Raw genomic sequence first — 13,615 nt, 5'->3', positions numbered from 1 at the left:
CCTTCCACATTTTCTTCCACCTTTCCTTCCATCCACTCACCCATCTCCACCCATTTACCCACCCATCCATCTATTCATCCATATTTCCTTCCTTCCTTCTACTCATCCACCCATTCATTCATTCATCCATCCATTGACCCATCTACCCACCCATCTATCCATCCATATTTTATTCAACCCTTCCTTCTATCCACCCATCCATTCATTAATCTGTGCATCCATCCACCCATACACACTATCTTTCTTCTCTTCCTTCCTTCTATCCATCCACCCACTCATCCATCTGTCCATTTATCCATCTATTCATCTATCTGTATTTCCTTCCTTTCTTTCATATACCCACCCACCCATCCTCCACTCATTCACCCATCCATCCATCCATCCATCCATCCACCCATCCACCCATCCTCCATCCATTCATCCATCCATCCATCCATCCATCCATCCATCCATCCATCTACCCTTCAACCATCTATTCATTCATCCACCCATCCATCCAGCCATTGACCCATTGATTGGTTTCTCTGTAAAGCATTGATGCTACCTGGTGAAGGGTTCATCTGGTTCCCATCCCTACTTTGCTTGCTCTTTGATGTAGGACACAGTCCAGGCAAAGACAATTCTGAGAGAGCAGAGCTGTAGGAGGAAAAGTGCCAGCCGTTGCGGGAGCTCAATGCAAGGGCTCCATGCTGAGAGGCATTTGCTTTTCAACTCCTGAGTGCTGATCAGGGTGGGGTAGCGCTAAAGGGGACTATGCTATCTGACCACGTTGCCTACCCAATTCCATTGTGTGCATGCGGGCAAGTAATTCACCAATGTGAGTTGGTTTAGAAGCAAATGGAGAATGCATGAGGCAACAGGATATAATTGCGATAATGAGAACAATAATGGGATGGTCATCACTTACTGAGTGCCTACCGTGTGCTAGCACCATGCCAAACACCAGACCCAGATTCTTTCATTTAATTCTCTCAACAATCCCATTTTACAGAAGAGGAAGTGGAAGTTCAGAGGAATTAAGGTAATTGCTCTGATCTGAGGTCAGAGCCTGAGAGAATTCAGGTTCTACCACCGTCACAAGCTGTGTGACCTTGGCCAAGGCTGTTAACTGCTCTGAACAGCAATTTCTTTATCAAAAAAGAAGGATTTGCCATGGAATTGTGGTTCTTCATCTTTCCAAGCCTGTGAACTGCATTTTAATGTCAACCCTTTGAGGATCTCTTCACGTGCGGGCGCTTTTATTTTTAGGTTTCATTGGTTGAGAAAACTCACAATGACAAAAAGCTACTTTGAATTCAGTAGTGGTTTAAAATCAATTTGTATTTGATTATTTGCAACTGCATGCATATACATTTGGAAAATAACCCTGAGATGGGCATTATTTATTCAGGCTACACAAGCAGGATGGGTGTGTGGATCCTGGTCTGTGCATTAAGACTCTGTAGCCTCCCAGGGGTCAGGCCCACAAGCCCTCATCCATTCCAGATCTACATTCTATATTCAATAAAGTGGCCAGCTCCTGCTTCCCCATCCCCTTGGATATCAATGAGGGAAGACAGAAGCAGATAGGACAATGAACAGAGAGACTCTGTTGGAAGTTGACTGTGATGCCAACAAGACAGAAGGAGGAAGGGAGAGGGTCTGCAGTGACCCCCTCCACCTCGATGGGCTCCACAATGAGGCTAGTGCCCCAAGAGTCCATTGCCCAGAAGCAGATGGTGCAGCCAAGCAGAGTACGGTGTCAGATGCTGGCCACCCCTGTTTCAGGTGAAGGTCTCCATCATGAGTATCTTTTACTCATCAAAGATTGTAATTAGTCCAGGCTGAGAACTGGAAGGACCAATGTGGGATGGGGTGGGGGAGAGTACTGGGGGGACCCCACCAGCCATTCTGAGGGGAGATGGATGTAGCTGGTGCTGGGCTAGGGGAAAGAACAGGACAGTGCTGACCAGGCACTGGGGGTGACAGGGGCCCTGGGAGTCTGATCCATTCTGCCCAGGGCTGGCTGGTACCACTGATCCAGCAAGCTAAGTTCTCGAGTGGCTCTTCCTGGGTGGAAGCCTCTTCCTGGAATCTAGCCAGGTACCTAAGAGGAAGGCGTGGTGGTGGTGCTGGGGCTTTGTACCACGGGACGACTCTTCAAATGCCAGTTTCCTCCTAGATTCCAAAACAGAAAATGCAGAAGGCTCGGAAACACATCAGACCTTCAGTTTATCATTCCTTTCTGGGCTTAGATTTGGGTTAAGTGCACACATCAGCATTCTGGCCTCTCTGGGGAATGGGAAGCAGAGCTAGTCCTGCCTCCCTCTCCCTCTCTTCCATGGTCTCCTTCTCCTACCTCCCTGCTGGCACAGGAGGCTCGGCTCACGATGCAACTGCAGGCAAAGGAGGCTCTGGTGGGGTCTCGACTGCTGGCTCTCCCTTGAGCCCAGGGAGGCTGCCTGTGGCCAGCAGCACGGCTGTTTGTCCAGGGGAGACGGGCTGGGCTTGCACTGCTGGTTTCAGTCTTTTGAAAGTTGCTAACGAGCTGGAGTTGGACTTTGGGTCTTGCAGACCATTTGTTGAATGATTTCAGGATCATACAAACATTCCAATAAAGCAGGTTACAGTTTGGATTTTACTGTGTGCCATGTTAGCATTCAGATACTTCCAAGCAGCTGGCCGTTCCTCCCACCCCATCTAGATGAGCTCCCATAATGTTTTCCCTCACAGCTCCTGGTTCTTTTTCTTCAAGCATGTCTCACAGTTTGCAGTTTCTTGGCCCATGTGTTTGCGTGTCACTCTCCCCACTGGGGGTGAGTGCCATCAGGAAAGGATTCATACCCATGGCTCTCCAAAGTCAGAGTTTATGGACTGGATGGATGGATGGTTGGTTGGATGGATGGGTGGATGGGTGGGCAGGTGGATGGATGGATGGATGGATGGATGGATGGGTGGATGGGTGGGTGGGTGTGTGGATGGATGGATGGATGGATGGATGGTTGGATGGATGGATGGATGGATGGATGGATGGGTGAGTGAGTATAAGGGTGTGTGGATAGGTGTTTGAATTGATGAGTGGTTGGTGAGTGGGTAGATGGGTGGGCTGATGTTTGAATGGATAGATGGATGAATGGATGGGTGGAAGGATGGGTGAGCAGATAGTTGTATGGATAGATGAGTAGGTGGGTGAATGGGAGAGGTAATGGAAGAATGAATGGATGGTTGGATGAGTGGATAGATGAATGAGGAGTAGGTGGGTGGATGGGTGGACAGATGGTTGGATGGATAAATGAGTGGGTGGGCAGATGGGAGGGGTGATGGAAGGATGGAGAGATGATTGAATGAGTGGATGAATGGATGAGGGGTAGGTGATTTGCTTGAGTGATAGAAAGCGTGGAAGTGATACTTTGGGACTGCTGAGGCTAGGGCAGAAAAGCCTTCTGGTTTCTGCCTGTGTCCACTGCCTGGAGGACAATTAGACATCACCTCTCAATAAGAGGAGAGTCCAAGACTTGGCAGCCGTTTTTAACCCACCACACCAAGCAGCTATTCATCCAGGTTGGCTTGAAAAAGATGGGGTCCTTGGGAATCTATAGGATCTTGAAATCTATGAGACCTTGAAATCTATCCTCCACATGGAACTCCCTTCCTTCACATGTCAGCCCACTGAAATTATGTTTATGTTAGGCAAATTATGTTACGCAGCTCAAGCGCCCCCACTCTTCCAAGCCTTTGGGGATAAATGAGTCACGGTCACGTGTACAGCCAACTGTGCAGGTGTGTTTATCTTTATCTGTGTTAGTGCAGGACTTGGCCTCAGTCAGTTTGTGTTCAGTCCCCTTCTACCATCCCTGGAAGGCCTGGGGCCCTCACACGCCCTTGATGGTCAGCCCTGACCTCTTCCTATCACTCCTGGTTGCCACCTTGGTGTCATAATGGGTGGCCTGAACCCCAAATCCTCGCCTGATTTCTTTGGAGGATGGAGAAACCATTCACCCTTCTGCGTTCTGTAGTCTTGGGGGCCCCATCCTAGGCTGCCTGAGCTCTGGAGGACAGCGGGGAGTGGTGCAGGAGGCTCACTTGGCCCCACACTCAGCTGTTTTCTTTCTAGGACCGGCCGAGAGGCTACAGGTACTTGTCCTTGAGCCCTGTGACTCCATGATCTCAGGGAACCAGAATCCTCCCCTCAGGGGCCCCAACCCTCCCTGGCGTCGAGTTCGCCAGTCTTCATAGATGTGCCTGTGGGCGCCCCTAGTCAGGTCCAGACGTGGCCCACGTTCTCCTGGAAGTCTACTCAGCCTCCTTGCAAACAGGACCTGAGAAAACAGATGCAGGAAGACTTTTGCACCTCAGCTCAGCCCAGCCGGGACCCAGGGACCTCAAAGACCCCTTCTCTGCAAAGCTCCCGTCTATCCCCCATCATCACCAACACCCCCTCCGCAGCCCCCAACAAGGCTTCTTCAGAGTTTGCCAGGTCCTCTGGTGATGTGTGCACACGTCAGTCACCCCACGGAAGGAAGTGAGGTCCTAGGGGTGAGGGACTGCATCTTAGTCACAGCAAAGTGCCTTCCAAAGTGACCCAAGAAAGGTGGCCCCACAAGGAGGAAGGAGGGGGGAGATGCATTATGCAATTCAAGATATGGATAAAACTGATTAAAAATCAAAAGCCTGGTGTGCACACATGCTGTGAAGCTTGTAGAATGGCCAGGTTCAGTTCTCCCTGCCGTCTGCTGCATGGGAGTAGCCTGATCTCCTGGAGACCGTTTCTAAGACCTTGCATGGAAGACACAGCATCAGCCCCACACCCACAGGGCTATTACACAGCAGAGGTGGGAGTCAGGCCCGGGGGCCCTGGCACAAGCAACTGCAAAAAACCACTGGGTCGCACTGCCCGTGATGGAGGAAAGCGGGGGCTCCCACAAGCCCACCACGCCCACACTCCACCCTGGAGTCAGGCGCCTGCAGTGCTGCGTTTCTCACCTTGCTGACTCTGGGGAGCAGGGGCAGCTGGGGAGCCATACTGACCTCCTGGACACGAACTGGGAAAAAGTTATTTGTTTCTGTTTTTTTCATTTATTTATTTTCTTTTCTGAGGCGGTGTCTTGCTCTGTCTCCCAGACTGGAGTGCAGTGGCATGATCTTGGCTCACAGCAACCTCTGCCTCCCGGGTTCAAGCAATTCTCCTGTCACAGCCTCCCAAGTAGCTGGGACTACAGGTGTGCACCACCACGCCCGGCTAAATTTTTCGTATTTTTAGTAGAGATGGGATTTTGCCACATTGGTCAGGTTGGTCTTGAACTCCTGACCTCAAGTGATCTGCCTGTGTCGGCCTCCCACAGTGCTGGGATTACAGGCAGGATCCACCGCACCCAGATGAAGAGGTCTCTTTTTCTGGTGGCTTCTGTCCCACTGGTTGGGTGGCCATGAGTAAACCAGAAGTCCGGTTCAGACTCAGGCTCTGGGAGTGCTCACCCGGCCTTCAGATCCCAGGACATCTGCCAGCCGCCGATATGAGGTTGAGAAATTATCCAGCCCAAGTGGTGAAGTTCAAAGTCGAGAAAATCGAAGTCCCAAGAGGGGCAGTCATTACATTAGGGCTTCCCAAGAACAGACCTAGAACTGGAATCCATACCTCCCGACTCCCTGATGCTTCCAGAGAAGAAGTGGGGTGTATATATAAATAAAGAGAGGGGTGAAACCAACAAGAAAATGGCACACTCTGTGGGCTCCCTGAATGCCAGTCGCACCTTGCCTCACCTCAACCCCATCAGCTGCCTCTAGTCTTCATTAACCCTCACCTCTTGGAGGTTTCCCGAGCTGGGTTTATCTTCCTAACCTGGATGCCCAGGAAGAGTCCCTGGGATGTCAGTGTCTCTAGAGAGGCCAGTAAGTACCATGTCAGGAGGCCCGCCCACTGTCCCTTTGACATTATTCACTCATTCATTCATTCAGCACCTACATCTTAAACACTTGCTATGTGCCAGGCCCTGTGCTCTCCTCCGGGACGGAGAGGCAAACCGGGTTGAGGTGGCCCCTGCACTTGTGATGCTGAAAGTCCACAGGGACATAGGCTTTCAAACAAGCACAAGAGTTCCTTATGATAAGGGAGGGGCGGTTCTTATCTTCCTGGAAGAGCTGATGCTCATGAAGAGAAGTGAAGGATGGGTAGGCGATGGCAGAGTGACCTGCAGGTGCCAAGCCTGAGAAAGGACATAATGTGGCCTAGTGGGTCCTGAGTGTCTACAGGGAGGACACAGAGGGAGGCATGGCATTGAGGAGGCTGCCGAGTTGAGCAGGCCCATGAGGACAGGAAGGAACCCCTGGAGGATGCTGGGGCTGTGTGGGGAGGGCCTTTGAGGCCGCATTGGACCTTGCTCTACCCCATGCCTGGCAGGTGGATGTGAGTCCACTCAGGTGTTCGCAGCACTGCAGGGCTCACTCCTTGATGAGGTGGCCTTTCCCTGCCCGTCAGCTCTCTTAGTTCCCAGCAGGTTCCTGCTGTCAGGCTAAAGCCTGTTCCTGCTTCCCGATGTGCCACCACTGTGCCCAGGGTTCTGGGGCCACAGAACTCATCTCATCCCTCCCTTGGCTGCTGTCCAAGTTTCTGAAGTCCAAACACCACCCCTATAAATCTTCTTTCTGTTTCTTAGATCAAACTCAACCAGCCTGCCTTCCACACCTCCTATTAACAGGACGCGCTACATAGCAGGCAGGCACCTTTGGGGGTGATGGCCCAGCCTTCCGTAGTGCTGGGGGCCCATGCTTTAACTACCACCCCCCTAACCCTTGTTGGTTCTGTGGACCTGCCCCACCATCCCAGCCACAACTGCTCAGGAACTGGGCCCAGATTGGCCCATCAGCTCGTGTCTTTTTGGGATTGCTGTTACGACCCAGGCATTGGGTGAGGGTGGTCCCCGGGGGAAGTTGCTGAAGGCAACCACCTTCTGTTGAGGGGGGCGGCAGTGGAGGGTGGGGGTGGGAGAAAGAGGCACTGCCTGGATGTCCGGACTTTGCTAGCTCTGCAGCTACCCTCCCTCAGGGCCAGCGCATTTCTGCCCCAGGGCACTGCTCTGCCCCACTCCCTGGCTGAAGCTGGGGTTCCCTTCCCTGCAGGCAAAGCTTTCCCAGCGCCTTCTCCTCTCCCTCCCTGTCCTTACCTCCCTCTCCTCTCCTCGGCCCCAACCAGGTGAACTCAGTTTGCCAGGATCTCTTTTGAAGTAAGGTGCCTACAGCAGAGGCCACAGGAGGGGCTCCTAGGGGTGCAGGGGGAAGAAGCTTGTCTTGGGGATTCTGCTGCTTCTGTGAATGAGTCTCGGGCCAGGGCAGGCTCTCTGGGCTCCAGAGCCAAGGCCTGGGACAGGAAATGCTCCTGCCGATGCTGCCTCCCTGCAGAGGTGCCCACCTGCGGCCAAGGGTTGTGGCTGGGGTTGCAGGCCTTTGCCCCTCAGTCACTTCCCTGCAGTCCCAAGCCTGGGGAGCTTCTTTAGTTTCTGAGAATGTTCCTCTCCCCTGTGTTAAAGAGTCCCTTGAGGCAGCCACCATCCTGCCCAGGAGCCTATGATTAGGATGTTACTATTATTTTCGTTATTGCGATGAATGATAATGATGAACACAACGTCTGCTGAGAGCCCACAAAACCCCTGGCTGGGAGAAAGCCCGCGGGGACACTTTTCCAGGACTGAAGGGGGCTCATCCCGCCACCCCTCGCAGCCCCGGGCATCTCCAGGGCCACACATTGGCTCCATTGAGCCCAGATCCCACGGAGCTGTAGACTGTTGGAGTGGGGACAGTCCTTGTCACCTGGAATAATTCTGTTCCTTTGAGGAGAGGGCCATGGGGCCTAGAGTGGGAAGGGATGTACCCAAGGGCATGGTGTGAGTCAGCTGCAGGGCCTGGACCAGAGATCCACGGACTCCAATTCTGGGCTCCAATCCAGGTTGCTGGGTTCCCTGGTGTTTCTTCTCCCAGGAGGGCTGGGGTCATAGAGCAGAGATGTGGGCCAGTGGAAGAGGACAGCCCTTGCCGGGGCTGGCCACGACCCTTCTCGCTGGACACTTACCTTTGCCTGTCTCTTCTGTCCAGGCCAGCCAGGGTCACGCTGACGGTGTGGCAGGTGTGGCCTGGGCTTTGGGTCCAGCTCCTGGGCAGGGCCACCCGGAGGCTTGACAGGGAGGCTCCCAGGCCAGGGCTTGGTTAGGAACGTTTGGAGGCTGGGGGACTCCTCCGTCAGGGAGCGTCAGCCATCATCACAGCTGGCTGATCTGGCACGGGTGTGGCTAGGTCCTTCCCTGAGGACCAATTCCCAGAGCATCAATGGCATAGCCTTGAGACCAGACAACTGCATTTCTATCAGGCAAGGGCAGGCGCTCGGCTGAATGCCCACGCTTGCTTGCTCATTTTTAGGTGTCATTAAGGGAACAATCCCTGAAAAAGGTGGTGGGCAGCCCCTCCAGGGCAGCGCAGTCAGCACCTGGCCTGGGCCATGCATAATTTAGGTGCTGCGTCTGCTCGCAGGGAACACTGGCCTGATTGTCAGCTCCAGGGTGCCCTCCTCCTCGCCTCGCCTTGGCTGCGGTGCTCTGGGCTTGGGGGCACGGAGGTGAGGCACTCCCGCTGTGTGATCAGGGCAGGAGCCAGGAGGCCCACGGTGCAGGGCCCACCTCCACTCCGGCTCCTGCCTACGCCAAGGCTCTGCCCTGCCGCCTCTCTGCCTCCGCCAGCTGGGAGCTCATTTGGCACATGCGCTAGTGCTTTACCCTCTTGAATCTTTCATGGCACTCTAGAACATTGTTCAGGCATATGCAGTGGGGTCACCGCAGGGCTGCGCGCTCCAGCAGCAGGGTCGGGAAACAGAGGAGGCGGAGGTGGTGAAGGTGGGAATGGGGGCATGAGAGTGGCCGCGGAGGAGGCACAGGCCTGAGTCCCAGCCACAGCTGGTGAAGGACCAGGGCAGCCTCAAGCAGTGGGCAGAATCTCCCCGTGCACACACACATGCATGTGAGCGGATGCATACCCACACACACGCACACACATAAACACATGCACACACACAAAACATACACACATACACAGAACACACACGAACACATGCTCGCAAACACAAACACACACACTAAACTCGCAAACACACATAAACACACAAACACATGCACACATATAAACACACACAAACATACAGACACACACAAACACATGCATACGCAAACACGCACACACATAAACACACATGCACAGACACACACAGACGCACATGCACACATAAACACATGCACACACACATGCACACACAGAAACACACACCAAAACCTGCACACACAAACACAAACACACACAACCTGCACACACAAACACAAACACACACAAACACATGCATACACACACAATCACACACATAAACACACGAACACACACAGACACATAAACACACACATAAACACACATATAGGCACGCACAGCATCAGGAGGGGTCTATGGATAGTCCTGGCTGAGAGAGAGGTGGAGACAGAGGAAGAGGGGCCCAGATGGAACAGGAGGAAAGCAGGATAGTGAGCAGGAGGGTGGCGGGAGGCCCTGGAGGAACAGAGAGAGCTGAGCAGGAACACGGAGGAGAAGGCAGAGGCCCTGGCTGCAGACCCTGCCCTCCTGTTCAAGCCCATTTCAGGGGCTTTTGTCATGTGACAAGCCAGGTTCTCCCCATTCCCCATGTGCCTGCCCCATGAGAATACAGACAAAGCCACTGACGCCTGAGCCCCAGACATGGTCCCCCGGCCTGACAGAGATGAGCCCTGTGGGCCTTTCCCCAAATCGACAACAAACGTGTCAATCAAACCCACCTCGCACGGACTCTCACAGAGAACAGAGAAAGAGGGATGCCTCTCAGCTCCTTTTATGAGGCAGTTTAACCCTGATACACAGACCTTCCACCGAAACGTCGAGGAAAGAAAAGAAAATTACAGGTGGGCCTCGCTCATGAATGTGAGTGCAATAGTCCTAAGACAAACACCGGCGACTCTGACCAAACAACATGCAAAAAGTGAATGCATCGCAAGCAAGCTGAGTTTATTCCAGGAATGGAGAGGTGGTTTAACAATGGAGAACCTATCAGTGTAAGTCACTGCATTAACTGAATAAAGAAGCAGCATCACCTTGAGAAAGTCTGAGAGGACATTTGTAATCCACATCCATATCTATGATATGTCTATGTCTGCATCCATATTTATATCCATATCCATATCCATATCCATATCTACATCCATATCCATATCCAATCTATCCATATCTATATCTATATCTGCAACCATAGCTATATACATATCCACATCCATATCCATATCTATATCCACATCCATATCCATATCTATATCCATATCCACATCTATATTCATATCCAATCTATCCATGTCTAATCCTTATCTATATCCATATCTATATCCACATCCATGTCTATATCCACATCCACATCCATATCCATATCCACATCTATATCCATATCCAATCTATCCGTGTCTATATCCTTATCTATATCCATATCTATATCCACATCCATGTCTATATCCACATCCACATCCATATCCATATCCACATCTATATCCATATCCAATCTATCCATGTCTATATCCATATCTATATCTATATCCATATCAAGATCTGCATCCATATCTATATCCATATCCACATCTATATTCATATCCATATCCATATCCATTTCCAGTCTGTCCATATCTATATCCATATCTGTATCTATATCCACATCCACATCTATATCCATATCCATATCTATACCCACAACCAAAGCTATATCCATATCCACATCCATATCCATATGCACATCTATATCCATATCCAATCTATCCATGTCTATATCCTTATCTATATCTATATCCATATCCATATCTATATCCATATCCAATCTATCCATATCTATATCTGTGTCTATACCCATATCTATATCCATACCCATATCTATATCCATATCCATATCCATATCCATATCCACATCCATATCCACATCCATATCTGTATCTATATCTATATCCATATCCATACCCAATCTATCCATATCTATATCCATATCCATATCCACATCCATATCCACATCCATATCTACATCCATATCTGTATCTATATCCATATCCATATCCAATCCATCCATATCTATATCCATATCCATATCCACATCCATATATATATCCACATCCATATCCATATCTATATCCATATCCGATCTATCCATATCTATATCTGTGTCTATATCCATATCTATATCTATATCCATATCCACATCCATATCCACATCCATATCTGTATCTATATCTATACCCATATCCATATCCAATCTATCCATATCCACATCCATATATATCCATATCCATATCTATATCCATATCCAAACTACCCATATCTATATCCATATCCATATCTATATCCATATCCATTTCTATATCCATATCCATATTCAACCTATCCATATCCATATCTGTGTTTATACTCATATCTATATCTATGTTTAGTGCCCAGAATATATAAAGAACTTCAGTATGAAAGGACAGCTGAGCCCCCATGTTTACTGAAGCACTATTCACAGTAGCCAAGAGATGAGATCAACCTCAGTGTTCATCAAGGACACTGGATAAAGGAAATGGGGTTCATATACCCAGTGGAATATTATTCAGCCACAAAAAGAATGAAATCTTATCATGTGCAGCAACATGGATGGACCCAGAGGTCATAATATTAAGTGAAATTAGCCAGGCGCAGAAAGACAGATACTGCATGTTCTTATATGTGGGAGCTAAAAGGATGGACCTCATGGTGGTAGAGAGTAGAAGAGTGGTTCCCAGAGGCTGGGAAGGGTAGGGAGTTGGAGAGAGGATGAAGAGAGGTTGGTTAATGAGTACAAAAATACAGTTAGATAGAAGGAACATGTTCTAGTGTTCAATAGCATGGTAGGGTGACTATGGATATCAATAATTTGTAGTGTATTTCAAAATAGCTAGAAGAATGTTCCTAACACAAAGAAATGGTAAATATTTGAAGGGATATATGTCCTGAAATCCCGATTTGATCATTACAAATTGTATGCATGCACCAATATATCACATATACCTCATAAATATGTACAATTATTATGTGTCTATTAAAAACACAAAAGAAAAAAAGAAAAAAGAAAGATGATGGCATAGAAAAAGGTGCTCAACCTCACTAGTCATCACAGAAATACAAATTACAATCACAGCATTACACGAAATCCAAGAAAGAGAGTGGTTCAAAAGAAAAAGACATCCCAGATGTTGGTGCCGAGGGGCAGCTTGGGGCCTCCCACAATGGTGGAGGGAGGGTGAATTTGTACGGCCACTTGAGGAAGCTGGCAGGGCCTACTGCAGCTGAACACATGTCAGCCCAACAACCCAGCAATTCCTTTCCCAAGGATTTCCCAAAGCAAACGTGTGGAAACGTTCACCAAAAGACTGTTCATGACAGCACCATAATAGCCCAAACCCAAAACCGAGCCAAGCATCCATCCACAGAGGCATGGATACACGGATGGTGCTTTGTTCATGAGATGGGCTGGGCTACAGCAGTGAGAGGAAGGAGTCATGACGTCACGTGGTGAGGCTCCGACTCCCCGTGGGAGGAGAGGCCAGACGCAACAGCATACCTGTCGTATAATTCCAAAGTAGGCCAGATTAACCTCTGGGCTAACCTCTGGGATTAGTAGTCAAGGTCGTGGTTGTCTTGGGGTATTAATGACAGGAAGAGGCAGAAGGGGACTTGGGAGCCGGCAATATGTTCTTCTTGATCTGAGAGCTGAGGACATGAATGTACTCACTTTGTGAAAGTCCAAATGGAGTTGGACACATAGTGTTAGACTTTTCTTTATTCATATTGTACTGCAAGAAAAAGTTAACTTAAAAGAAGCTGATGCGACAGGGACTCCCAAGAAGAAGGTCTCGAGCCCTGTTGGGGATGCTTACTCTGGACTTGCTTTCATGCACTGTGAAGCTGAAAGTGGGACAGAGACCACACGGTTTTCAGAAGGTTGTCACTGCCGTGGACATCCGAGCCACGGACTTCAGAGAGCGCCACGCTTCCGAACGCTCACTCTCTGAGAAGACACAGCACGGGGTATGGAGGGTCTGGGCAGATGACTTGTCCAAGGCCGCTCACAGGGAAGACCAGAGCTCAACGTCCCTGAGAACCCTGCCCAGTGCTCATTCTGGGATCCCATCCCTGTGTGGCTGGTGGCTCTGCCTGGGGACAGTGGCTATTTTCTTCCCTCTACTGGTGGACTTTGGAGCCTCTGCCCTTCCTGGTCTGGGGTCCCGATGACTTGCCCACCTCCAGGTTGTCATTGACCTGCTAGTCAAGCGGATGAAACATGTCAGCGCTGATGTCAGTGCTCTCAGGTCCCCACCCACTGAGAGCCAGACCAGCTCAGAGAAAAAGAGCAACACAGTCCCGAGAGGCAGCTGTGGCAGGAACAGGGGAGCGCTGCCACCTCAAAGACCGGGGAGGGAGGGACTCAACAGTCTTGGGCAGAGTCCTGGGTCCACCCCTCGAGATCCTGTTCAAGTAGGCCGGGGAGGGTGGGGGCCCAGGACTGCTTTTCGCCAATGCCCCAGGTTGAGTCTGG

Source organism: Macaca nemestrina, chromosome 17 (genome assembly GCF_043159975.1).
Source record: "Macaca nemestrina isolate mMacNem1 chromosome 17, mMacNem.hap1, whole genome shotgun sequence".
Lineage (NCBI taxonomy): Eukaryota > Metazoa > Chordata > Mammalia > Primates > Cercopithecidae > Macaca > Macaca nemestrina.
This window is presented reverse-complemented; position numbering follows the sequence as displayed.